The 25,017-nt window shown below is 37.6% G+C and overlaps 1 protein-coding gene across 1 annotated transcript in view; it reads left to right on the plus strand.

Annotated features, from left to right (window-relative positions):
• The window catches only part of ADAMTS9 (ADAM metallopeptidase with thrombospondin type 1 motif 9), a 1,232,634-nt gene that overhangs the window by 325,049 nt on the left and 882,568 nt on the right, over positions 1-25,017 (plus strand). The gene's annotated exons all lie outside the window — the stretch shown is intronic.

The raw sequence follows: 25,017 nt of genomic DNA on the forward strand, positions 1-25,017 counted from the left end.
GTTTAGTATCACAATGGCCCCAAGCCTGGCAAACATAACCATAGCCAAGTGGGAAGAAAATGCCATCTATACCTCTGAGTATTTCCCATTTATGAACCATTTTTATTACTTTATTGATGATATTTTCATCTCTTGGAACAGCTCAGTAGAAAAATGTAAGGAATTTTTTTTATTACATTGAAAAGATAGCAGATTCCCTACAAGAGCTGGATGTAGCACTAGGTGATGAAGGCAGTCTCCTAGTGTTCACTAGCTGTGAGGGGGCCTGCTGGTTAGGAGAAAAAAATGTGTTTTTTTTTAAGGGCATTCTTCTTTAAGAATGCCCTTTGCATCTGGTCACACAGATGCAACAAGTGTGTGTGCCCAGTTTATATTTTCATCTTCTGCATCTGTGCAATCTGTTGTTACACCTTTATCTTCCATGGATTCTGAATAACCAAAGACGTTTGGACTGCAGACCTCAGATGGACAAGTAGGAGGTATGTGTGTAAAGAAGTATGTAGGTGTGTGGGTGTAGGGTGGGGGGGCCCAATCCATTACCATGCCTAGGACACCATTTGAACATGATCTGGCTCTGCTTCCTGCATTTTACTAACCGTTAAAGTTTCAAAAAGGTAGAATTTCTGAATTTCACCATTTACAAAAAAAGAAAGTGATACAGTGTTAAATATTGATCTGTTTAGAAAACCCAAACTGGCCAACCTGTTGCTACATGCAAACAGTATGCATCCCCAAATCACAAAGAAACATTTTGTACAGTCACATGGAATGAGGGTAGCTTGTCTGGGTAAATTATGAGGTTTCTACATTACCTGGTCAAAACTACAAAGTGACTTTCTTGAAAGGTACAGTGCAAACCTGATAAACAACATACTCTTTCCCATTTCAACCATGAAAGAGAAAATGACACAGCTCTATTCAATCCACCATAAAAAGAACAAATTAATATATTAAGCTCAGAAAATGATGCTGACAAAGAGAAACAAAAAATAAGTATTATTCTCACTTTTCAAAGGACTCCCTGCAAGTAAAATGTACCATGTTTGAAAACTGGAGCATCATTCGTGGAAGCCAGTCCATTAATAAGATACTTGACACTGAGCTACTTTCATCTATCATAAAGGGTGAAATATTAGGAGCTGGGTAGAAAGACATGCTTTGCCAACAACATAGTCAAATGCTAGCACCTTTCCCTGCATGCCTCCAGGATGCAGATGCTGTGGCTTTGAATAAGAGAAGCAGCTTTTATTGTCCAAACTTAAAAAAAGAAATATTACATGACAATGAGAGATGACTGCAAACGCAAGTTTGTAGTTTAAAGGGTCAGCTTCACACCATGTAGAGCATTCAACATAAACAAAACTATCAATGCTCTAAAGGTAAATTTTAATAAACCATTATCAGACATCCACCTAAAATATCTTAATAATCCACTAACCAGACATGCTGTACACCGCAGACTGCAGAAAATTTGAGAAATTTGTGCTCTAATAATGGCAAAAGTAACAACTGGCCCACTCGAAGGCAACATAGGAGTTACACTTGAGAAAATGCAATTACAGTGGCAAATTCACCTAAAACCTTACTGTCACCCAGACCTGAACACAAACTGCTCCATCAAATCTGCAACTTTACAGTAAAGGCTATTATTGTTCTGTTTTCTAACAGTTAGATACTGAATTTTTACATTCCTTCATTGTATTTGTAATTACCATTATAGTCATATAAGTTGACTACTACAGGACCAGTAAGGAAAAATTACGTAAATTAACATAATGGGATTAGAAGCAGTTTCACTTTTCTATGTAACATTGCCTTCTCAACCATAGTTTTGTCATTTCAATAAGTTTTAAAAATGTTCCTGCATTAAGTTGTACAAGATTCTAATACTGGTTTACATACACTTGTTGTTTAATGTTGCTAAATCTGTTGATTTTTTTCTGTACTCGAAATCAATCAAGTCTGTCATTCTGTCATGTGCACATATTTATTATTTAATGGTGTTAGCCATATTAAAGCCATATTAATGTCCTTAATACCATTCTATAGTTCTACACTGATCTGATGAAGCCTCACATACTTATTTGTAGTTAGGCGGAAGAGCTTTAGACTCCTGAGTTTATTATTTTGTTCTTTGTCCTTACTTGCATCACTTTCAATAACAGCAGTAAACTGATGTTTCTCAAGGCCAAAATGTATCTTTTCCTTTATATAAGCATAGTCACCAAACCATGATCTTATCTCCAAATTTCTGTAATAGACTTCCCTAGGCTCAGTTTATGCGCACTGGTGCAATGCTGCCTTCCTGCCCTAATTAGATTTACCACTTTATATTATTTACCCCTAGCTTCACACATTTAGTTTGTCTCTTTTCAACAAAGACTCACACATTTGTAATTACCTTCACATCACAGGCTCAGTTTGTGTTAGTTTGCATCCTCTATCATTTGCACTGTTTTAGTAAGTACGACTACTGGCAGTGGACATTTCTGTATATTAAACCTAATGTTTCTTAGTGGTGTATTAACAATCTTTGGATTACTTTTCTACTTGTTTCTTTTCTAGATGCATTAATATTTTGCCTATAGTTAATGACCAACTAGTCTAAATTCAGTATACTACAAGGATTAGGCAGTCTGTATAGATGCATATTTTTCCACTCTCCCTATACATCTCTGCAAAAGTATTTTTTGCAACAGGCACTGGTACAAGACACACTTACTGGAGGCTCACTGATTCCTATGGTGGGAACTATACTTTGCTGGTTTATAGAGATTATTACTGTGGCGACTAGGATTTACGACACATGTTACTAACAACCTCTTATATTCTATCTGTTTTGACAGCATTTAGATGGCACACACAAAAATAGTTATCTCAAACCTGTTTGGTTCCCTGTCATTGAATGCTGCAGTTTGTCTTAGACTTAGCACATACAGAGCCCTTTCCTTTGTCTCGGAACACACCTATAATTGATGTATCAATAGAAAGTCGAATTTATCCTGCCATGGAAAGGGCGGCATGCTACCTGACCTAAAGGATACAAGGTAGGTCCTCCCAGTCACAGGTTCAGACAGATTGTCCTGACTAACTGCAGTTATGATTACTAGAGTATACTTCTGGATTTTAATTTGACTAGTTGTCACATATTTTAGTACTTGTTGTCCCATTTAAAAATGGTAAATGGCATCTACTTATGAATTCACATATACAATGATGTACTAATAGTTATACATAGCCAGGGATGTATCAATTAGGCACTAGCTACATAGGTCAGGAATACAGCACATAAGCTATAACCTATTACCTACCGATAGGAGTAGATATGCAGAACAGGTGTGAAAGATAAGACTTAATCCTACTGAAGCTTGGATAAACAGCCGATGGCATACATTTATGAGCCCAGCTTGAGTGAATTGACAATGATCTTTCTGTTAAAGTAGATAAATACTGCATGTCAGTAGAAAGCTCTTTTTAAGGGTGAAAGCACTCATCTATTTATTTTTCAATAAAGAAGTTTTGATTTCTAAACAAGTTATAAATGCTTGATTTCTTTGAAGTCTCAACTGAGCTTGTCTACAGTGCATGGTTCTTTTTTTCCAGATTTTTTTAGGATTTTCAACCAGCGGCTTTGTTGCTCACAAGTACCAGCTTTCTTTATGGTCCATTGATTTTCCTTGTGAGAGGGAGATGTCTTACCTCTTAAGTCTGGAGAACTATTGTGTCTCAATACAAGTCTCTGTGCTTTTCTTTATATCTCTCACTAGCAATATCTACAGTATATTTATCTATCTGTATCTCTCTCTCTCTCTCTATATATATATATATATATATATATATATATATAGTTTATATATTAAACTATGTATATGTATATATATATATATATATATATATATAAATATATATATATATGTGTGTGTGTATCTTGGGTGCTGGTGAGACGGTCGCATGATTGTTAGATTGACAGCTGCCTAGTCAGCTGCAGCTGATTGACAGTGTACAAGGTCACAGAATTCCAGGGGTTAGGGAATTTTTCCCTTATCCCATGTTTATACTATTTTTTAATTAGTATATATAATTAGAAGGCAGTGTAAAGGTGAAGCCCCCCCCCCCCCACTGCAAAAAATGATATTTTTTTTAAAGTGAAGGATTGCATGCACCTAGGCTGTTTATCTGCTCTTGTATACTGGAATGTTAATGTCAGCATTGTTGTTTTCACATCAACACTCTGCCAGTTGACAGTAGGAGTTTTTGCTTATATATATAGTGGATATAAAAAGTTTACACGCCCCTGTTAAAATGCCAGGTTTTTGTGATATAAAAAAATGAGACCACAATAAATCATTTCAAAACTTTTCCCACCTTTAATGTGACCTATAACCTGTGCAATTCAATTGAAAAATAAAGCTGTTAAGGGAAAAAATATAAAAAAATAAAAAAAAAAAACATATAATACACTGATTGCATAAGTGTGCCCACCATTAAACTTCTACTTTGTTGAAACACCTTTTGATTTAATTACAACATTCAGTCTTCTTGGGTAGGAGTCTATCAGCATGGCACATCTTTACTTGGCAATATTTGGCCACTCCTCCTTGCAAAAGTGCTTCAAATCTGTCAAATTCCAAGGGCATCTCTTGTGCACAGCCCCTCTTCAGGTCACCCCACAGATTTTCTATTGGATTTAGGTCTGAGCTCTAGCTGGATCATTCTAAAACTTTAATTTTTTTCTGGTAAAGCTATTCTTTTGTTGATTTGGATGTATGACTGGGGTCATTATTGTGTTGAGAGGTGAAACTCCTCTTCATTTTCAGCTTTCTAGCAGACACCTGAAGGTTTTGGGCCAAAAGTGACTGGTATTTAGAACTGTTCAAAATTCTCTCAACCTTGACTAAAGCCCCAGTTCCAGCTGAAGAAATGCAACCTCAAAGCATGATACTTCCACCACCATGCTTTACTGTGGGGATGGTGTTCCTTTTGTGATGCAAAGTGTTGTTTTTGCACCAAATGTACCTTTGGAGTTGTGGCCAAAAAGTTCAACCTTGGTCTCATCAGACCATAACACATTTTCCCACATGCTTTTGGGTGACAATGTATTATTTTGCAAATTTTAGCCAGGCCTGGATGTTTTTGTGTGTAAGAAAAGGCTTCCTCTTGCAACACTACCCCATAGTGCAGACATATGGAGAATACGGGAGATTGTTGTCACATGTAGTACACAACCAGTATTTGCCAGAAATTCCTGAAGCTCCTTCAGTGTTGTTGTAAGCCTTTTGTCAGCCTCCCTGACCAGTTTTCAGCTTGTCTTTTCATCAATTTTGGAGGGACGTCCAGTTCTTTGCAACGCCACTGTTGTCCCATATTTTCTCCACATTTTGATGACTGTCTCCACTGTGTTTCATGGTATATCCAATGCAGTGGAAATTGTTTTGTACCCTTCTCCTGACTGACACCTTTCAATAATGAGATCCCTTTGATGCTTTGTAAGCTCTCTGCGAACCATGGCTTTTGGTGTAGCAGGCAACTGAGTAAATGTCAGGAAAATCCTACTAGGACAGCTGAACTTTATTTGGGATTAATCAAAGTCTCTTTAATTGATGCCAGATGTGTACCCAAGAAGAAATATAGCTTGTTGTTCCTAGACAGTATACCATCCTTTACACTGTATACTCTCATGCTGTCTGTACGTTTGAGGCCGGATTGTGACTAACAGTTTATATCAACAACTGATTAGACTGCCCTAGACCCACACAGGCTTTAATGAACTCCACTACATACCACTAAGAACTGTGAAGAAAAGTAAAGGAATAATGCTCACACTGTCCATAGCTCTCACAGAACTGACAGCAAACTTTTGTGCACTCCTTGAGGTTTGATTTTTGAGGGAAAGTAAAGAATAATGATCGCACTGCCCACAGCTCCGTACAAACTGTAGCAGATTTGTTTGCATACCTCTGAGGATTGATTGTGAGGAAAATTTAAGAAACAATAACCTGACTGTCCTCAGACCCACTCCACTCGTACAAAATCTATAGCAAGCTTCTGTGGCATTGTTGGTTTTTAACCAGGGAAAGTCCAGGGCAGAGGCCTCTGCTAATACAACTACCAGACTCCAGAATTTCTCAGATTTGAGATATTCTGTGTTACATCTTATGCCTTATATTTTAAAGATAATGACTTAACTGCTATTACTTTTAATACTCTCCAGATAGTATGCAAATCCCAGTGTTATATGTCTCCACACATAAAAATCAGTGGCATTATTTTTTCACACACATGATGCTTTGATTTTATTCCACATGCTCATTCATATGGACACTGCCCTGCAACAGACAGGCACACACCCACACCCACTCACCCTCTCAAACATTCTGTGAATGCTTACTTATACGCAAATTAGATGAATGCCAATTCATCTATAATGTCTTTGTTGTGGACCTGGATTAAATGCACACAGAGACAGACAAAGCATACAGACTCCACATAGAAGGAACCACAGACAAGAACTCAACAACAGAGTACTGTTGTGAGATGGTAGTGCTCTTTGCTTTATCTCTGTGTCAGTGATCACTTACTTTTACACATGTCCTGCCCAGACCACCTAAAATAGTCTCCTATTATATGGAATTCTGATATAATCCTGCTACATCAGATCAGTGACTTTTTTAACAGTGATCAGGCAACAGCAGATTAAGTCATGTTTATCCACAGACCTTCTGTACCGTTCAATTACAGCCTTCTTATTGGCTGTATACACCTCAGATGTCTGATTGTGATAAAAAAATCACACTAAATTATTCCAGCTTGCTTTATGCTAATGTACATCAATGCTGAAAATACAGATTAATGACTTTTTTATTTGATTATGACTGCAAGGTCAGGTATTTTCATTTACTAACAGCCCTTATACACGGTGCATATAGTCACACTGCTGATTGTATTCACCTGTGATGTCTGAGATAAAAAAATAATAAGAAGAATGACCACAGTAATGTATTTCAAAATAATTTCACACACAAGCACACAAACGTTACTCTAAAGTAAAATATTCTGTCTTATATCACACAACATAATACTAGTCCTACAATGGAAAATGAATGACTGTTTAAATATATATATATATATATATATATATATATATATATATATATATATATATATATATGTATATGGCTTAAGTTGCTTTAGGTCAGCATCTGTTTATTCAACACAATTCTGTCAATAAAACAGATGGCAACAGATATGTGAGATCACATGATAGGTAATGTAGAAAATACCTTTTTCTGGATATTGAATAATCTAGAACTTAGTGTGTGTATATACAATATATATATATATATATATATATATATATATATATATATATATCTATATATATATATCTATATATATATATATATATATATATATATATATATATATATATATATATATATATATATATATATATATATATACATATATAAAATTAGCAGGGAATGCAGGGGGTGGGGTTACTGTGAAAATGATGCTTTACCTTTTAGTCGTCCATGTGCTGACGTTATTGCTTGGTGCACGCATAGTAATGTGTTGACATTTGCATTGTCGACATTTTGTCATCGATATTAGTGACATCACTAGTGACAAAAAACTGAGGGTAATGCTACTCAATGCCAGAAGTGTAAACCTCAAAATGCATGCACTCAAGGCACTCCTCAGTATGGAGAAAATCAATATATTTGCAGTGACAGAAACCTAGTTTAAGGCTCCAGAGAGTACCCCAGCACTACCAGGCTACAACTCATACCATACATTTTGGCCACAAAACCCAGACCGAAATACAAAAGGTGGGGGAGTATCCATACTCATCAAGGATACCCACATCTCCAGGTTAGTGGCACAGCACGATGCTTCAAAGATCATCCACGTGAAACAAACAATGGGCAAAACTGCTATTCAAATTATAGCTTGCTACAGATCACCTACCATGTCCCAGGACCCCCACTCCACATTCCGGGACACACTGGGAAACATAAAGGTCCTACCAAACACCCTGATATTGGGTGATTTCAATTACCTTAACATTAACTGGGAGAACTACTCAAGTACAAACTCCCTTGCCCAACATTTCCTAGAATTTATAAACTCCAATGCCCTGGATCAACTGGTCAACACCCCCACCAGAGGTGACAATATATTGGACCTGGTCATCACCAACATGGGCGACCGGTGTTCCACACCGGAGGTCAACCCCTTGCTGGTTAGATCTGACCATAAACTAATCACTCTGGATATCCACATTCCCCTGCCACCCCTAGTCAAGGAAACCACCATGAAAACCTTTTCAAAAGCAAACTTCACGTTACTTAAGACCGAGGTGGGAAGTTTCAAAGCCCCCATGCTAAAGGATAAAGCTGTCCAAGCTGCAAACTCCTTTACTAATGCACTCTGCGGGCACCTACAAGAATGCATGGATTGTGCTATCCCAAACAAAACCAAGATTCACTCCTCCAAGAAAAGGAAACCAGTATGGTGGTTCCCAGCCATAAACAAGCTATACAATAGAAGGAGGAAACTAGTACAGAAAAAAGTAAAATCCCAAGAAGGGAAGCCATCCCTGATCAGTATCAGCAAGAAACTATGTTCCCTCATAAAATCATCCAAGGCTGGCTTCGAAAGAAAAATTGCTATGGACTCCAAAGATAACCACAAGGCATTCTTTAGCTATGCCAAGAATCTAAGTGGCAATTCTCAGATCTGCTTGGAGTTAGTGCAGAATGGCACAAAATACACTGAACCGACCAATATAGTCAATATCCTGGCAGACAGGTTCAGTGCAAACTTCACCCCCTCTCACCCCCAAAAAGGCCCATAACTATACCAGAAAAATGTAGTACCCCTGAAATCACAGACACTCAGGTTAAAACAGCCCTCTCCAAAGCCAAAAATATAGCATCAATGGGACCGGACAGTGTCCCAGGCTGTGTCTCACATTAGCTCAAAGATGAACTAACCCCCTGACCTAAACACACTGTTTAAACAGAGTGGTGCACAGCAACAGTTATTCTGATCCACAAAGATGGAGCCAAAATGAACCCCGGGAACTATTGCCCTATAAGCCTGACTAGCTTGTTCTGCAAAGCTATGGAGCGTATCATCATGGATCTCATTAACAGAGACATTAGAAACCTCCAAACACTGGACCCTACCCAGTTCGGCTTTGTTAAGGGCAGATCATGCCTCCTAAACCTGGTGGACATCTTTGAGACAGTTACCAAGGCTAGAGACGAGGTAAAGGAAGTTCACACAGCCTACCTAGACCTTACAAAGGCCTTAGACATCCATTCCCCACTCAGGTATTATAGACAAGCTCACCAGCCTGAACATAAACTCCTATGTCACGGGATGGGTTGCCAACTGGCTCATGGACAGAACCCACATGGTAAGAGTTGTGGGAGCTAGGTCTGACTCTAAACCGGTTACAAGTGGCATTCCCCAGGGCTCAGTCCTAGGACCTCTCCTGTTCGGCATTTACTTCTTAGAGGTACGGGCAAGCACAGGAGAATTATGGCTGACCAAGTTCGCAGATGCCTGCAAATTAGGGGCTATAATTGACTCTCTGGCTGACACAGACATCCTCCAAAAGGGTCTCATTGAGACACATACCTGGTGTCAAAACCATGGCCTCAAGCTAAATGCCAAAAAGTGCATAGTCATCCCCTTTGGAAAAAACAAAGTACCCACAGACTACCACATAGGTGGTAGCCCTCTAAATATGGAAGACGTAATAAGGGATCTGGGGACCTAAGTAGATAGTAACCTCTCCTTTGATAATCACATTGCCAAAGGGGTTAGAAAATCCTTCTGTGTAGCCCACCTAATCACAAAAGGGTTCACATCCAGATCGAAAGAGGTCATTGGGCCCTCTACGCATCACTCATCAGACCCATCATAAACTACAATGCCCCATTTGGGATGTACCTTACAAGACACCTGCAACAACTGGAAAGACCACAGAAGTACCTCACCAAGCGGATCACTGGCCTCAACAGATGCCCTATGCAGCTCGACTGAAGAAACTCCAGCTGTACTCGGTTGCATACCGCCTACTCAGAGGTGATCTCTGCCTGACATACAAGGCGATGTCCAACCCAGAATTGATGGACATGCTCCACCTAAAGAAAACCATATCCCCTCAAGCCACATGCTCCAGGGATCTAAACCTCACCACAACAATAAATAGGACATGCTGGAGGAATAGATTCCTGTCCCAGAGACTTCCCATGTTCTGGAACAAGATTCCAATCTACATTAGGCAGAGCTCCTCGCTAACCCTCTCCAAGAGAAACCTTGACGAGTGGATGGGAAACAGAAAGTTTACCCCATGAATCACTTCAATGGCTCTGCTGGACAGAGGCACAGGGAACTAATCTAAGGGGGCGGCGAAAGCCAACACATTCCGGCTAGGCTTATAAATGCCTTCGGGCAGATAGCCTAGTACCGGCCTATGAACCTAATCACCATTTGGCTTATTCTGCTTATCTAGTTTAGTCGATATATTTATATGTGTATATGTGTGTCTATGACTATTCCTATGTGTGTATACGTATGCATGTATTAAGGAAAGCTGAAGATTCTTGGCAATTGTTAAGTTATGAGCATTTACAAGGGCACCTGATTATGATCCAAAACACATTCTTTTGTGCCATATTTCTTTATGGCAATCTAGAACCCAAGGATAAAATCAATATTGTTGCAGTTTGAGATGGGAATAAGGGTCTAAATAACTTTCAAGACACATTAAGGGAAGCTAATTTAGTTACAGAGGTGGTTGTACAGACAGGAAATAAAATACCAAAAGAAATCAGTTTTACATAAGCACTAAATAGGTTATAGATTTACTAAATATGTTGTAAAACTTCAGATCAGAAGACCATGTTAGTTCTTTCCCACTGCCAGGTATCTTAAAATGGCATACTTCTCCCCTAGCTCACAACCTGTTTCTGAAAAAAATTGTGGTAGCCCCGGAAAATGTGCAACACTTGCCGATGGTTAACAAAACAGATATTTTTAAGCCTTGCAAGTAAGTCAGAGATGCGGAAAAGCCCAAGTACATTTGCTCAGTTTTTAGGAACTGAAGATTTGGTCATCTTTATTTATTTATTTAATATCTGTTTACCGGGGATGTCTGACTGGGCCAGTGGCCTTTTTTCTGTGGAGGCCCAGGGATAAAAGCTCCATTACAAAAACACATTTCAAACAATGCAAGAAATCGATAACAGTCACGGATAGATAACTTTGGTAAATATAGTTAGCAAATAGTTTGCATATAAGCAATATAAAGTAGAAAAAAGAAAGCTAACAAATAAATTAGCATGAAATAGCTTCCAGGATTTAGATATCTGGTGGGAGAATGGAGAGTTACAGTAACAATTATTAGATTTAGTTACTTTGAGTAGTAGTTTCTTGGGGGATTTTAGTGGCCTGCCATTTGAGTAGGGCTGCACTAAGCTCTTGAGTGCTGGACAGTTGCCTGGATGGTGGAAGATGGAATGAATGAAAGTTGGTTGAGGGATAGGAGATTGGGTAGTTCAATCAAATTTAGTTTATGAAGTGCTGTGCAGTGATATGATCTGTAAGGGAGGTTAGTAGCGAATCTTGCGATTTTGTTATAGCATGACTCCAGTTTGTTTAAATCGATTTTCTGAGATTAGTGAATATTGGTGAGACATATGGAAGGGAGGAGAGTAGATGAGTCCTAGCTATGGAATATCTAATGGCCTCAGATAGATATGGTTTTACTCTGTATAGTGAGCCTAGATTAATGTAGACATTTTTGATAGTTAGATCGTGGTGTTTGTCAGATTTTAGGTTGTTGTCAGCTGTGACTCCAAGGAGTTTGGAGTGCTGGACAGGTTTAATTTTAGTTTTATTGGTGGAGTAGATGGTGAAGATGGGGGGGGGGCATTATCAAGAACTTTGCTATTAGTGGAGAGCATAAGCTTTGTTTTATTTGGACTGAGTATGAGTTGAGAGTCTGAGAGGTATTTTTCAATGTCTTGGAAAGATTGTTGGGCTGTTTGTAGGAGTTTTGGTAGGGAGGGAGATGAACATAAGAACAAGGAGTCATCCACGTATTGAATGATGATTGCATGCTGGGTGGCTGTGCTGAGCCTGTTAGAGATTATGTTAAGAGCAATGGACCAAGAACTGAGCTTTGGGGTACTCCTACAGAGACCAGTAATAGGGTGGACAGTTCATTTTGCCACTTAACTGCCTGTTGGCAGTCAGTTAAGTAGGTGAGAAAGCAGAAGAGGGCTGGCTGGGTTATGTTTAAGGAAGCTATCTCATTTAGTACCTTTTGGTGGGATACTGTATCAAAGGCCTTAGACATATCACTAAATATTGATGAGATGAGCTGGTTGTCATTTCTAAACTGGTTGATTGAGTTTGTGAAACTAACAAGTAGTGGTTATACTGTGTTTAGGTCTGAAGCCATGTTGAGATGCAGGTAGGAGATTGTTGCTTAGTAGATAGTCAAGGATTTGTGTGTATATGCATTTTTCAAGAATCTTGGCTATCAGAGGGAGCGACCTTTGTGAAGAGGGATGATATAAGAGACTTTCCAGATTTTAGGGATGTACTGCTCAACAATGGAACAGTTTATTAGGAGAGATACAGGGTAGGAGATTACATTTGCTGCTAGCTTTAAAAATTCATCAGGGAGTTGGTCAACTGCGAGGGTGGAGGGGCTAAGAATGGAAAAATTATTTTTGGCGGTATTAGTTTAAATTGGTTTGATTGAAAAAGGAATTGAGGGAATAGATAGGGGGTCTTGTTGTTTTTTACTAGGGAGAGTATAGAGTTGATAAAGTATGATTTAAGTTATGAGACAATGCAATCTGTGGAATTTGTTGTGGTTGGAGCTGGGGTTGTGATCTGTCCAGGCTTTAATAGTTGTTTCATGGCGCCCCCAAATTTCTCGAGATTGTTTTGGTGTTTTTTTGCATTGTTGCAGTATATATATATATATATATATATATATATATATATATATATATATATATATATATATATATATGCAATAAGAACAATACTAGGTAAGCAGTCATGACAATTATAATGTACCTAGCCATATACACTTTTAAAAATTTTCAAACATTTAATACTGCTCAAATCTCAAATCAAGCAGGGCTGTACATAATGGTTCTAGGTAAATTGTGTCTACCCATTTACCCCTAATTATCAAAACTAGCCTTAAAGGTAGTCAAACTATAAATTTGTTTGACCCTTAGTTGTAAATGATTTTATATAATGGCAATATTTTGAATTAAAAAATCTGTCTCCAGTGAGTCTTTGCTTGCTTATTAGTGTAGATTTATGTCCCTAATATTCAATACAGCCACTGGTTTTACAAAGAAACAAGACATCAATATGACTGGTTTATAGATTCATAGGTAAGTACTAGGCTAGCTGCTGCTGTGGGCCATTTTAAGCTTAGTCAATTTTCTTTAAAGTTGACAATCAAACCCTGTACATTGTGTCTATGAGGTAAACATTTTAACAGCTATGACAACCCCAACTCCTATGGTGGTGGTTGGGGGTCTTTTGTGACTCATAATGCATGGCATAGATCAGCCTCGATCAGCCTCTAAGCTACTGACTATAAGGCAAGTTGTTCTTCTGTCTCAGGTAGATGAGGGATTTAAAATCTTTAATTGTCTAGGTAAGTTATCTTTATAGCCTTTTATATTGTGTAGTAAGCTTTGTTTTATACATACAAAAAGGGGTATTATAAACAGTGATGGGTCTAATAAGGGAAGAACATAGTTGCAGAATGACTTCTGATCTTCCACTGGAAATTAACTACAAGTGATAGATTTTTATGACTAAGGTGAAAAAATGTTGATCGAATAAGAGACAATTATTTACACAAGTACCCAGGTCCATATGATCATGTCTATCTGAAGAGGAGTACCATTTATGATGAGAGCCACATTTTTGCCAAATGCTACTGTGCTGCATTTGTTGCAATTAACTTGAGATAGTTTTCAGTACATCAGATATGTGCATATTCCAGCCCTGACTGGAGCTGTTTTGTATTAATGAATGAGCATATAATAGTACCCTGTTTACAGTCATCAGCAAACTTAATCAACCACACCTCCACAATATTGGACTCGATGTCTGTAAAATAAATGCCAAACAGGATTCAACACAGCATGGATCCCTATAGTGCCCCCTGTGGGTGCAATTTTACATTTAGAGTTGGTACAACTTTCACAATCTAGAATACATTGGATAGCCAGCTTGTAATCCAGCAAATAACATAAAGGTTTACATTACGTTTGTCTAATTTTTCATCAATACCAGTATGAGAGTGTTAAAAGCTTTGGCCAGATCAAGATAAGATGTGTGCACTGAGTGGTCACTCATCCTTATCAAAGAAGTTTATGACGTTCAACAGACATAACCTGCTTTTTACAAAACCAAACTGATCATGGACTAGATCAGTCAAGCTGCCTGTGTCTGAATACAGGAGTTCTGTTATATGTTCCATGACTTTTCATATAAGTATGAGGCGAATGGGTTTATAATGCCTGAATCTATAGAGGGTCACAGTTCTGTAAGGGAGCCACAGTAGCTGTTTTTCAGGTATCAGACACAAAGCCTGAAGATAAGCCGAGGTTGAGCAGTTTACTGTAAGTAGAAGCTCCGATAGTGCTTACTTGACAGTGATGAGAATGCATCCTGGTGTGTTGCCTGTTCCCATGGAAGTATTATTTTTATTCCTTGTAAGGGAGTTTATGACATTTTCCAACTACATTTTCAGGTATGCAATAATACGAGTATGTGGGGTGAAGGTATCCATAAATTTCCTTGCTAATATATTGGCTATATCCTTGTGATTAGAATATGTGATATCATTATCGATGCTCCCGTGCATATCAGGGTCTGTTTATGAATTAAGTATCCTATCGCAGTACACACTGTTTGAGTCAATGCTTTCTCAGTTTAGATCACCTATTTAAAAGAACTGTAACTTTACTTAGGTTACACTGATTAGCTTCTGCTCCAGTGCATGTAAAGTTCTATCTGTGAACTATTCTGGTTTGAAGTATTCACTGTGTGATTTTATGGTTTTAGTTTAGAATGTACAGTATTCACTGTATAATTTTATGGTTTTAGTTTAGATTGTACACCTATCTAAATGAACTGTAACTATTCAAACTGCTTAACTGAGCTTCTGTGCACCACAGAGAATTAATCAGCATAACATAGAATGCATTGCTTTAAGTTATGTTCTAGTTTAGTGGCTTTTGCTCAAGAAAAAAAACTAACTAGACTTTCTCTTTTCTCTGTCTACTATATTCATTTGAGTCCTCTTTTATTGCAAAAGTAGCTATTTCTTTTCATTTTGACTGAGAGTGTCCCCTTAAATGGCCAGACTATTTTTACCACTGATACCTGTTAACAGCTTGCATTATTGTGTGCTGAACACCTCATACTTTTCCCCCTTACTTCACTTGGCCACAGTCTACTAATTTGTAGCACTTGGCATTGCCTTTTACTTGTTTAGTCACTCAGTTTCACTTAAGAATATCTAATACTACAAAGCTGGCATAGCAATTAAAATTGTTCAGTTTATGATTGCATCTGCATTTAAAGGCATATAGCAAATGTATATAAATGACTTAATATCCATGTACTGTCTGTTTCCATTCTAGCATATTTATTTATTTATTTAAAATATTTTGTCTCACCCAGCTTTTCTTGATTTATTTATATAGGACATAAAGACACTCCACTAACATGCTTACCAGTTCCTTTCCATCTGTCCTCCTATTTGAGGTCAGCAATGCAGTTATTTACCCAAAGCAAGTCCTTACACCCTGCTCTTATCATGGACATTCTACATTACATATTGCTTGGATATTTTTTGGATATTTTTTAATTTAAATATCTGAATTTGATTCTTTTATGTTGTCTAATCACAAGCTGAATACCATAGCACCTCACAGTCTGTGGTAAAAGTATTATTCACTAGCATATAGAGTAATTGCTAGGGGCGGCATAGCAGAGTCCCTCAGACACAGCTTTCCTTTATCCACATCTCTATGCCCTAGCAACTTGGTACTTTTTGCCTTCAAGCTCAAGATTCTAAGCTGTTTAATGTCCCATATTTCTTCAACTTCTTTATCCACTCCTCTATTCCTGCTAGTACTCATCTTTGCACATCAAGCAATCAACTTTTCTAGCACATTTGTGCTTTGAAGAACCATTTAAACAGAGGTAGCCCCATATTTTTGTTACTCTTTATCTTTCATATCAACAGATCATATGGTTTATGCTAAACTTGTACATTATATTTTACTTTAACATAGCTCTGTGCATATTATCACCCACCACCTCTAACACTTTCTCCAAACACATATATTGTGATTTACCTTAATGATAGTTTTTCTTCTGCACTCACAGTTTTTCACAGTCAAGTGAAGCCTATTCCATTCCCCTTCATTTCACTCAGGCGAACTCCCCTACTCTATCCTACCCTAATTCCTACCCACCCCCACTGTACCTAAACTTAAATCATGCAGCTTCACCCAATTCCCCTATACTGACCATTCTCTTTCTTCTTGTTTAGCTTCCTGCCCACCCTACCCATTCCAACTTCCCATACTCAAATACTTCCCCTTATAATTCCCTCACACCACTCAAGTTCTCTTGCTGCTACCACACTCTAGCTGAGACTTATTTATTAGCAAACAACTTTCCCTACACTAAACTTCCACCTGTCAATAACTACCTATAGTAAACTCCTCCAAATCCTAATTATTCATTTTCAGCCTTCACTTTTCCTAGTGTCCCTTAGCTTGACACACCTCTCATTCATATTCTACATCATTTCTACTACTTTTTAGTATACTCTAACTACTATTACTCTCTGTAGCTCCAAAACTGGCAAAAAGAAACAAACTGTTAAAAACAACCACAAAGCAGGGGCTCAAGAGCGATAGTCCACAAACTTTAATATGATAAGCATTTTTCTCTTGTGTGATCTTAGAAAGTTTTACTAATTTTGTAATCTAAGGAAACAGCTTCACCCTTTTAAAAGGAACATCATTATAAACAAATAAGGAATCTGTTCAACTTCAGTCCACCAACATTTATTAATCTACTAAAAGATTTCAACTGGAGCATCCTAAAAATACTATCACTAGATGATGCTGTAAATTACTTTAATGCAACATTTCTGGAAACTCTGAACAGCCTTGCACCTTCTTGAGTAAAAAGAGTCAAAACAAACCATGCATCATGGCTAACTAAACTGACTAAAAAGCTATTGCTCATTAGAGACAAAGCCTGGAAATAATGGCTAAAAATAAAAATGTCCAGACTTATTGAAATTGAATTAGCTTTACAACCAACTAAAAAAACAAGTAACTAAAGACAAAAAAAAACATGAAGAAACCCAGAACCAGTAATAAAACTTAACTAATAAACCAAAAGTACCCAGCAGATCAAGCTCATGGAACCTAAAAACTTTAATGTTGAAAACTATATATATACTATATTTCATCTGTATTTCTATCAGACATCATCAGAACCGCATATACCAAAAAATGTCATTAAATACTCCTGATGTGTTGTACACATCTCCATCAACAACCAATCACAAAGGGCTTGTGTGACAAACCCTCCAAAAATCTTAGACACATTGTTAAACAAAAACATGCTGCAATAAAATTTCCAACAAACCTGTGACGAATAAAATGTACACAATGTAATAGCTGTATATGGAAATGTTAAAACTTATTCGCTCTTCTTTTTAGTTTACTCACTATAGAAATATAATCGTTAATCCTGGGTGAAATAGCCGAGTCCAGTCTTAAGTGCCAAAAACATCTTTCGGTGCAATAAGGTGCTCTTATTGTAATTAAAGACGAAAAAGATTACTACCTAAAACTTCAAGTCAATCATAAGCAAAACCTCAAAAATTCCAGACATCCATTGCATCACTCTTAAGCTTGGCACTAAAATCAATCCATGTCCACAACCCGATAAATCTGCACCATGAATAGCCAGTCTGTTTAACTCCTACTTTATTAATAGTATATCAAATATCAAAACTAACTTTTTCCATCCTCATTGCATCCCAGCACAAAACAGTCCCAATCATAATAGTCCATCTACACTATCTTCTTCCATCTACCCTCCCTATACTATGGCCTCCTTCAGCTCCTGTCAGGCAGCAACCAACTCCACACCGAACTTCACCCTTAAACCCATTCCAACTAATATCACCAAAAGACTACTTTTCAAACTCAAACCCAGCTCAAACACAGCTGATAACCTGCCTACAGAATATCTAAAACTAGCACCAAAGCCATTGCCTATCCCAGCAGTATTCTCATCAACAGATCAGTTCTAGAATCTTATGTCCCAACACTGTAGAAAAAGATATTTATTCTACCACTGTGCAATAGAGGAAACTCTACCGATATCTCCAACTATTGTCCTATAGCTGTTCTCTGTCTCTCAAAAATTGTGTACTACAATGTTGTAAAAATGCAAAAATATAAAAATGTAAAAATGTATTGTTTGTTAAAATTTGCATAATACAAGATTTTTTGTATCAATATCTTTACTGCTCTACCTATTATGTATTTGTACTTTTTCTGGAGCCTTTTTCCCTAGGACACCATTGAAAATGGGCTCATGTGGTCCAATGGACTATCCTGGAAAACAAACCACAAATAAATAAAATGTACAACTTCTAAAATGTCTCCTTAGAAATCAAATTCTATCTCCCACACAGCATGTGGTTAGACCTGGTCATAGTACTATAACTACCTTAATATCATTTATGAATACCGTCAACATAGCCTGTGACTCCGGAAAAACTGTCTTTTTCCTATTTCTTGACCTGTCGAAAGCATTTGATACAGTCTCTCACACCTTAATTCAGCTCTCAAAATTTGGTCTCTCCCCTAACTTTCTAAACTGGTTCTCAAGTTATGTATCAGGCAGGCAACAGGCAGTTAAATGGTAGATCTTCACAACTCTACCAGAGTTCCCCAAGTCTCTGTATTTGGTCTCTTCATATTTAACATCTTTATTATTAGTCTTTAGTGTTTGTCTATGCAAGGCTCTCTCATACAATACATAGACAACTCTAATATTATCTGTTCTGCTGATTCTGTGTCTCATCTTGAACAAGTCACTCAGCATACCCTTACCTCCATACAGACCTGGCTCAGCAACAATCATTTGACACTTAATCCACGCAAGACTAATTCTTCTTATCCCTAAGAAAAAAAATCTCCTAAACAATATTCCGTTTATCATACAGTCTCACATAAATTGAAGTTATTACCTATACTAAACTACTGGGAGTAATAATACATGAACATCTAAGATGTGACCTGTAAAATAGTGTTAATAAAACACACCAGAGACTAGGCATCTTCTACCGCCACAGACACTTTCTTAACCTGTACACTAAATAAACCCTGGTGACCACCTACTTACTTCCATCCTTCATCTATGTGGCCTCATTACTTACTAACCTACAGTTGTCCCTAAAACTAAGCTCGAAGCATGTTATAACAAAATTGCCAAGTTTGTGGCAAACGTTAAATATTCTACTCACCACTGTACAGCCCTGCAGTCTCTAAATTGGCTAAAACTTCCACATTACCTCTCTTACTTGCAACTTAACACTGAACAAAAAATAATCGACAAACCTTTTCTCTACCCTGCTCTTAGTTCAATATTTAGCAACTACCTATCCAAAAGATCACTCAAATCAAAAAAGCAACAACTTGCACAGGCCTACCCGACCTGCTGGCCAACTTCTATTCTCTTATTCTGTAGCCAGAGCCTGGAATTTCCTTCCTTTTACAATTAGAACTAATTAAAACCTGGCATCATTCAAAACATCTTTACGACAATTCCTCTATTCATCCTGGAACTGTATTTGCACCAAGTCTTCACCCTTTAAATCCTGACTACCTCTACCTCATGAATATACTCTGATAACTTTTTCACTCAGCTACCATAATGTTCTTTATCTATCACAAATCAATACTGACCTTTATAATGTCTTGCGACAACCTAGCTATATCTTTGGCAGAAGTTTTATATAATGCTAGCCTTTGTATCTATTCTTTGTCTCACTCTGTAACCTAAGTTTTGTATTGTTGTAACTGTTGACCAATTTAACTGTACATTTAGTTTAACCAATATGAAATATGAAATATTTATGGAATATTCATCTGTTTTGTGGAGATTGTATTAATTGTTAAATGCTTGACTATGTTTTTGTTTCTTGTGGAGCTTTTCTCCTTGGGCCTCCATTGAAAATGGGCTCTTAATGGCCCAGTGGACTATTCCAATAAACAAATGTCAATAAATAAATGAGCACAGTGCACTGTTGGGAATTTTTCCTTAAATGAAGACTGATTTATTGTTCCTTTGGTATCTGTAGTGACCTTCAACTCATACTCAGCTTTACATTTTCTAATAGTACTTTTAGGTTCCTACCGGCATGCTTCAGCATGGTCCTGTGATTAGGAGACAGGGATTTCTTCTAGCTTTTCATTGTTTTCCTTCTTTTCTTGTAGTTTATCAATATGGCAGTTCCACCAGACAGACCTATTCCTGAATTTTGATGATATTTAGAGAAGACCACAGCTAACTCTTCTTTACAGCTGTTTAGATGCTGGTACAAGTTGAAGATAAATGTAACAGTCCTCTCTTTTGGGTCCATTTTCAGGGGATTGTTGAGAATTATAAATGGGTCTTTTACAGGCTTAAGTAGGCTTGACCAGGTAAAGTCCCTAAAGATGGCCTCATTTGGTGGTGGTGTGGTACCACTAGGCCTTACAGAGACGATGACTGACTTTTGGTCAGATTTAATTGGGGATGATGAGATGTATGGCTGGGTATAGGCACCGGCTAGTTCAGAAAGGACCAGGTTAAGGTATTAGATCCTCTAGTAGGTAGTTTTATAACCTGCTTTAGTGCATCAGAAATTAACACCTAGAAAATGCTGAGCATATTAAATTTTAAAGGTGTAAATATGCCAATTCATGCCTGAATAACTAAAGCCTATAGCAAGAAGGTATTTGATTTGATATTTAACCCCTCAATGGTGTTAATGTAATTCCATGATGTTTGGTGAACACTGATGGGGATATGTAGCTCAAAATGAAAAAAAAAGTGGACTTGTTAATAGTAATTTGGATATGCAAGAGCTTTGTGAGTAAGTTGAAGTGCTGATACCCCCTCCCCAGTTACCCAAGGGCCTGAAGGCATTTTATGTGCTGAGTCTTGTCATAGAAGGAGTGCTGTCACTGCATCTAAACCCTGTCTTAGTAAGTCCACAAGCATGAATGTATTCAATTTGCAAATGGGCCTCAAGTTGAGGTGTCTTTCTATTTTGACTCATAACACTGAGTAGTGCTATTATGCTGTTGACCAAATCTCACTGTGAGTTTGCTATGATGGAATACCCAACTGGGAACTCTGCCTTAAAAAGGTAGCACAGGGACAGCAAAGGCTTTCGTCAGTATGCAGAAACCCTGCCATGAGAAATGTAAGCCATCCCTGGTGAAGCAAAAAAGAGACTTGTTCAAACTTTTGTTTGTACAAGCTTTTTCTGCCTAATGCAGCAAGATATAATGTTAGTAAGGTAGTGCTTATGGTCCATGTGTATTTGCCCAAATAATTCACCTAACAATGATCATTGCCCTATATGTCTATAACAGAAAGACAAGTTTTTATGTTCTCTTTGAGGTTAGTCCTATATTTATCTACATTAACTGATGCCCAGGTACGGACAAGAAACTCATCCAGGTCCTTGTATGATGGTCATCAGTTCCTACATGTTCATTGGCTAACCTGGATAACTGTTGCCATCAGCTAACACTTTGCACTTTTTTTGGCAGTAAAAAGCCTTACTTTCACTGAATTTCAAGAGGTCCTTGAAAATAGAGGACCTGAACATTTTTTTCAAATGGTCCTGAAGCTAAATCCATTTTGACTCCTACCAAATCATCATAAATAATAAATAAGGGCAAATGAACATGGCAGATCACTGTGGGTTAAGAAGACATATAGTCATTAATAAAGGAACATTTTTAACTGGAAGATCTTCTCATATTTTACAAATCCTAGTTTCATTTACTGAAGCACCATGACAGAACGTTCTCTGCTCTGCTTCTGCAGGCTTTGCATCCAAGTAAAGCAACAACAAAGAGAGTTTTAAGACATTATCGGGAAAAAAAGCTTTTTAATGTTTCTAATTTCTTGTACAAATTAATACCTTCTTATGTTTAGGTGACCAGAATTTGTCTATTCTGATGCGAGTAGAGGCATACTAATTCAGATGTGTAACTCCCATATAGCACCAAAATGAAACCTGATGGAAAACACAGAATGTTGAAGGTGAATGAAAGATGTGATGATACTTTCATGAGTTTGGTTGTGCTTTGGTCATTACTTTTATACCAGATAATGAATGCAAATAAACCTCTAGGATATAATGCACACTACACCATCTCAGTGTCCCTTGCAAAGTGATCACACCAGTGAACAAGTGTTTCGAAGAAAAAACAGACTTTTTACAGGGGCTTTATTCTGAGAAATTGAAATAATTAACTAGTGATTGAATGACATCGGTGACAAATTTAGAGATTTCCCTTAACAGAAAGTAAAATATAACCCACATTTTTATGATTAAATATCACCTATAAGTTGATTTGACAATTGACGCAGCTTAGATAACTGCAAGAATATCATGAAAAATGCTGCAATAATGTCTGCCTTTTTATGTGTTTCACAAGCACAAACAGCATTTTGGAACTCCTTAAGCATAATGTGGAGAAAAATGCAATGCACTTCAGAAGTAAACACTCCGAACTTCAAACTGCTATCTTACTGTACCCTGAGACTGTTGTCAAGCTGAGAATGAAAACATTATTTAGGAAAGAGCCAACATGATAGAGAAACTCCAGGCTTAGAAATTTATGTATTGATTCTGTTATTTTTATTCTAATTTTGCTACATATATTATTAAATCTGTGAAGAATGCTGGATAGATAGTATATTTTTTTGACTAAGGAAGAGTGATCAATTTGCCACTATATTCCTCACACGTATTTTGGATCAGAATACATAAAGAAGAGATTGAGACCTGGGAAGGTTAACACTGGAATGGGAAATAAAACTCATTCACACAGTTACCATCGCCACTTAGATAATATAGGAGAAACCATATTTAATTGATGAAGGGCTCTCATGATGACTTGTGTTAAAATAGTATTAGTATTAGAACTGATAACTTAAGTGATAGAAAATAACTGACAGGCATGTAAATCAAGAGTGTTCTCTTACTTTTATCATACAATACTTCAATGGGTTCATGCAAAGGCAAAAGAAACATGGTAGCAATAATATCTGATAGGTAGGGTATCATAAAAAGTAATGGGCCATCCAGGAGTGTTTTGAGGCTCCCAAAAGGTCTATTATTTCCCTATAATAACTACTCTGGTGAGCATTGTCACTTAGAAAGTAAGTTCTTGTTTGTCTTTTCAGCTTTTTCCCGGTAAGGGGTCACCACAGTGGAACTCCGGTCCGCTAATGATTGGCAGTAGATTTTTACAAAACATCGACGTGCCAAATCGAAGCCCAAGCTTCAATGAAGGCACACCCATTTACACACGCATGTCTTTCAAATGCTACCCAACCGCGAGGAGGACATGCAGACTCCACACAGAAGGCACTCCCAAGCCACACCAAGAATCGAATGGGAGAACCTCTTGCTGTGAGGAAACAATGCTACCGCCATACCACCGCGGCTACGTCCACTTAGAAAGTAACTGATCTGTTGAAATGCTTTGCACATGTTTTATTTTTACTGTGTGGACAGTGCCAGTGCTTCAACATTTAACCCACTCACCTTTGCTGCTGGAGGAATGGAAATCTATAGATTCTATTCTACCTCAGGAGACTGCATTAATTTTCCATTACTGACAATGTACCACAGCTTTAGGGGGTGCTGCCTTACTGACTAAATGAGGTGTTATACTGACATCCAGTCTGTCTCATTTGCAAGTACAGGAAGTATCACAGTCATTCGTTACTTGGTATTTGTTTCTGTTTCCACCCATTAAGGAGCAGTTTCAAAATTTCATATTTAAATCTTATGGGACTCCATCCAATGGATTTCCTGAAAGAATCTCTTGACTTAAGGACCAAATGTGATTGATGCCTGTTCTGGTGTACTGCAACAGTATTTCTTGAATGAGTGGGCTATCTATAGTAGCTACATTAGCCGAATGCAATAAAGCTACAAAGCAGACTGATAGTAATCATTGATGCATATGCAACCTTAGTTTATTTTTTGATAGCTTCCTGGTAAGGCAATGGTAATCTGATTCACACGACAATTGTTATAAGAATTAATCATGCCAGAATAGTCTGTCACTAGACCAGACTCAGGTCAGAAAGAAATATCTAATGAACTGTACAGAGTTCATGCATTTTAATGCTTTAGTTTTTTTTTCTGAGCTGTACTGATCAGTTTTAGATGTTGCTGCTCTTTCCTAGGCAGCAGCTTCTAAGACATGCTTGCATTATGATAGTGAGGAAGGATAAAAAACCCTGCAGGTTGTAAAACTATCTTCTATTCTGCCTCACAATCCACAATATTAAAATGATGCTAATTGTATTTATCTAAGCTTCTGCTTGAAGCAGTGACATGATAATGCACCTTATCTAGCTTCTCTGCAACTCCATGAGTTTCTTTTCCTTGAAGGTCAGGTACCCAAGTCTTAAGATGCCAAGGCAGAGAGTGGCAGTGACTGGCTTCCCCAGGAAATCACTGCAGTGCAGTTTTGTAAGTGTCTGCTGGCAATGATTCCTTTGTTTTGGGAGATTTCTTGCTATTTATGCAACAGCACATTAGAATATATACAAGTCTAGGGTATGTGGGGGAGTTAAAGGAGCTTTCCCCTCTGAGTTTTTGGC

This window comes from Protopterus annectens, chromosome 7.part0 (assembly GCF_019279795.1).
Source record: "Protopterus annectens isolate FY-2018-M chromosome 7.part0, PAN1.0, whole genome shotgun sequence".
Classification (NCBI taxonomy): Eukaryota; Metazoa; Chordata; order Ceratodontiformes; family Protopteridae; genus Protopterus; species Protopterus annectens.